Source organism: Octopus sinensis, linkage group LG4 (assembly GCF_006345805.1).
Source record: "Octopus sinensis linkage group LG4, ASM634580v1, whole genome shotgun sequence".
NCBI lineage: Eukaryota > Metazoa > Mollusca > Cephalopoda > Octopoda > Octopodidae > Octopus > Octopus sinensis.
In genome coordinates this window covers 82169856-82174855 of record NC_043000.1, presented here as the reverse complement: position 1 = coordinate 82174855, position 5000 = coordinate 82169856, and positions in this window count along the sequence as shown.

Here is a 5000-nt window from a genome sequence, read left to right as displayed (position 1 = left end):
AAGTTTGTTTTAAGTGTATTCATATAATATATATAGTCTTCTTTTTCCGCTTCATTACAAGCCATGGAAGTTTTTTTCTGGGTAGACTTTAATCCTGTACAACAATCAAATATCTTTCCAACTTAACTTTAAACTTAAAATCGTCCAAGACCGTCCATATGCAAAAGCTGGTTGAGTATTCCCTCTTCCCATAGTGTATCTGAGCAAGCCTGGTTTAGCATGTTGTTCAAGTGTTTTATCACCAGATAGAAAGGAGCGGAGACATGGAATCCCTATGAACAATGTTTTGATATTTCTCACTTTTATCTCTATCAGCAGAATTGTTAATCATTTGGTCATGGAGTGTTTAATACACCTATCTGTTATTAGTGCTACCATAATACTCATGGTTAGTATTTCACGGGTCCATGTATGGAGGTACTGACAATAGCCTTTTGATAGTCAGTTCATGCATTGCTCAGACCAATTGTTTTTCTCTGTCTACAAATTTCATTCATACATTTGTTGATCAACGATTCATCTTTATAGTTCAATCAGCCTTAGTAGTATCCCTTCTACTCTTCTGGAAATCGACATTTTCCGACGTTTTATTTAGTCTCGGTGATCGAACTGCTTTTAGGGCTTTATAAACTGTAGGAAGGTAAGTTACGGATTTATACTTTTGAGGGTTTGCTATTTCTTTGGTCATGAAAATTAAGATGGTATTTCTCTTGTTAATGACCGTGTCAAACGCTGTTTCCAACTCCTTTAGTATCTCATTACAGTTCTCTCCCAGAACGTCGTATGTATCTGCTAAATTTGTTAACCAGATTGGGATCTTATTCTTTTATGGCTCCTCCAAGTTTTTTCTCAACCTCTTTACTACTTCTTGTGTTCTTGTGTTGATATCACCTCCCGCAATTTTCTAGGGGTTTTATTCGTTGTTTTGAACAAGCTCGTCCTTGGCAGTTGCTTTGCTTTCCACACTCCTTCCTAGAATTCTTCTATGTCACTTCTGGTTGGTGTTTTATTGATTTCTATTTTACTTTTTTAACCTACCTCTCGATAAAATCGTTGTGTATTGAAACCGAAGTTTTACTTTGTACAAAGAATCATTGTTTTCATACTTCAAGATTTACAGCTGGCAAAGGGCACATACTCTTGGTAGTTTGAGTAATCCTAGATCTGCAGTGTTTCGTAATTGGGCCAAGCAGTTTTAATTATTTTTCGTTATAATGTCATTTCACATAATCCTTGCAAAAAATAAAATTTATAATAATAATGAAAGAAGAGTGTTGCAATTTGCTGGAAGCCTTGTGATACAGAAGTAAAAAATAACAAATAATGAAGACGAAGAACTTACAAAAAAGTTAAGTTAAGAAACCTTTTATATATTTCAGGCTCGAAGAACCATTATCAGAGGGAAACGGCTAAGAAATGTAAGTTTATATAGATCTTGCCATGATGATAGCTGGACGGGCAGTCAACATGGTAAACTTACATTTCTAAGCCGTTCACGTCTGGTGATGGGACTTTGTGCCTGAAATATATAAAGGTTACTTAACTTTTCCTTTTCCTATTGTTAGAAGCTTTCAATTACTGCTGGAAGCTATAGAAAATGTGACGGAAAATTTGAGAGAAAATCTTGGAAAAGTAGCCCTTAATCTGGGAATGGGTGCAGAAGGCATATCTACTAAATTCAGTAAGAATAATTCGGTTTTCTATTTTCGATGTCTATAGTAAATTATTTATTTTATCCTAATTTTAGCAAGCTCATTGGCAGGCCTAAATTTTCTCAGTGTCCTTGTGAAAGGAATTTAACGCAACCACATAAAGTAATGGAGAGTAAGTCTTCCTGAAATATTCCATTCCTTTTCCCACATCTGCACTTTTCATGATCTCATCATGGAAAGTGCGGAAGGGAATAATCATTAAAGATAACTGTTCATCTTCTCATTAACACAGAGAAACTCCAGGTTCTCCTAAAGCATTTGATGTGGTACATTATTGTATGCTTTCTAGTAGTCTGTCGTACTAAAAGCTGAATTCTTTCTTGTTCCTTCCTCATTTGGTATCATGCTATTGATATCCAACACATCAATCGTTCCCCTTGACTTTCGTTCTTTTGGCAATAGATTCTCCTTCTGCAGAAAGTTATACAATTTATCTGCTATGAGTGCATTTAGTAATTTCCAGAGCAACAGTAAGCATACAATTGGTCTATAATTACTGACTTCCCCATTCTTGTCTTTATCTGAAAGGCAGCGAGCTGGCAGAAACATTAGCACGCCGGGCGAAATGCTTAGTGGTACTTCGTCTGTCTTTACATTCTGAGTTCAAATTCCGCCGAGATCGACTTTACCTTTCGTCCTTTCAGGGTCGATAAATTAAGTACCAGTTGCGTACTGGAGTCGATCTAATTGACTGGCCTTCAACACCATCGGGGCTGGAAACTTCCCAATCTCTTTTTTTTTTTTAAGAATCGTTTTTAATTTTTAAACATTTTCATTAACATCTAAGCCCTCTTGTCTTTCCACTTTTAAATGTTTGTAATCACTCCGCTACCCTCTTATATTGAACTTCTTTGCTCCAAATTTTTAGCTAAAAAGTTCTTTACAACTTCAGCGTTTAGTGCATCATTTCCCAGGTGTTTATATTCGCTGCTCAGCTAATGGTAAAATTTCCATTCATTATTCCTGAAGAGTTTGTTCAGCTTATTCTTTGTTGGTTGCTAACTTTTTATTTTTTCACCTCAGTCTACCTTAATTTGCCTTCTTCAACACCTTGAAATCTTCAGTATCTGATGTTATATTTTCTTTGGAGCGCGTTCCTATGTCCTTCCATCACCGTATTCTTTTTCAGCTATTAACATTTATCCGTCCAAAGTCTCCATTGAATATTCACTTCGATTCTGAAATCTCCAATTCGACCATGGATTTTCGCCTTTTTTTTTTTTTTTTTTTTGCTTGACTAATTTACTACGAGACAACTGGACGAGGGAAAAACCGTACTTCCTGTAGCGTAAACCTGAAACTGGAAGTAGAATCAGGAATTAAAGACAGAGAAATTTGCTACAAATATAGCTATGCTACAGTTCTTTTAGCGATTGATCTGAGCCTGCTAGCAGCAACAGTAGCAGTAGCAGACATATGTATCAGCAACAGCAGCAATGGTAAACGGTGATGGTGGTGATGGTAGTGAAAACTCAAGAATACCAGAAGCATTATCAATTGTAGTGACATCGGTTCAATGTGATTTCCCATTTGCGTTCAATCGATTTGCTTGAAATAACATGCAAACCTCCCTCAAATCACATATCCAACTGCTTAAAACAAAGAGAGACACACTGGATTATATAGTTCTAGATACACTATGTTTGAAAGTAAGATTGAATGGACAGAAATGAAAGGCCACATATAAACATGGTGTATCTAGGGTTACATTATCTATTACATCCCTATGACAGTAATAAGTGTGATTGGAAGGATATTCACTTGGTATTTGTAGCTGAATAACACCAAGAAAAGACTTCCACATTGTTGTTGCTGTTGTTGTTGGTGGTGGTGGTGGTGGTGGTGGTGGTGGTGGCGGTTTAGTTGTTGTTGTTGCTCAAAGATATTTTTCTGTCTTTTATTAATACACAGTATGTCTAGAGCTACATTATCCAATATATATCCTTCCCCACTTCAAGTGGATGTGCAAATTGTCATTTTTCTTTAATCTCAGATAGACTTTAAGAAAGAAGACTTATGATCAAAGGGGTTCCTCTCGTGAGCATTCCCTCTTTTATAATGAATACCAGTAACGTTATCTAATGTTTTCTTCCCTCTTTTAAGGTGCTAGGGTGTAATTTAAGGGAGGTTTTACCTGATATTTCTAGCAGGTTGTCGTTTAACCCCGGGCCAGCTCAGAGCAAGCAAATCTCTGATCAAAGGCGTTCCAGGAATACTCTTTTACTCTTTTACTTCTTTCAGTCATTTGACTGTGGCCATGCTGGAGCACCGCCTATAGTCGAACAAATTGACCCCAGGACTTATTCTTTGCAAGCCTAGTACTTATTCTATTGGTCTCTTTTGCCGAACCGCTAAGTTATGGAGACGTAAACACACCAGCATCGGTTGTGAAGCCATGCTGGGGGAAAAACACAGACAAACATATACACACACATACACATACATATATATATACATATATACAATGGGCTTCTTTCAGTTTCCGTCTACCAAATTCGCTCACAAGGCTTTGGTTGACCCGAGACTATAGTAGAAGACACTTGCCCAAAGTGCCACTCAGTGGGACTGAACCCGGAACCATGTGGTCGTAAGCAAGCTATTTACCACACAGCCACTCCTACGCCTATCTTGTCTTTCTTTTTCTCTTCCAGTTGCACCGTCCGGTCTTAGGTGGGTAATGTCCGAAGAATACTTGGCTGCTATTTCTAACTAGTCAAGTGACCACTTAGAAGCACTCTCCATGGATGGTTACCACAAAGGATATAGCTCTACTACTATTCTGAGACCAGACCAGAAATATGTATTCTCATGCAGAATTAATATAAATAATAATATTAATCCTTTCTACTGAAGGCACAAGGCCTTGAAATTTGGTGGGAGGGGACTAGTCGATTACATCGACACCAGTGTTACACTGGTGCTTTCATTGGATTCTATGCAACACTTTGTTAAGGGGGATGTATTCTCTAAGAGTTAGTGAGGTGATATTTAACAAAATTGTTGAGGAATGTTTAGTTGGTGCAGCAAATATGAACGTTTTTATAAAGATTTAGTGCAACAATATTGGAGGCATGTTCTTTGCTTGCCATATAGGTCCATTGTTATTTATTAGCTCTTAAATCTTGTTATCCAAGACGCTGGACCTCTCCGTAATTCCTCAGAAACTATTCAGAATTTCTACAACTTTCTAAAGGTCACTCCCTAACAACATGCGCATTTGAAGGCATCAAGGTCAACAGAAACTTTCACGGATATTTAGATCTCAAAGTGTATTAACGTTGTCTTAGT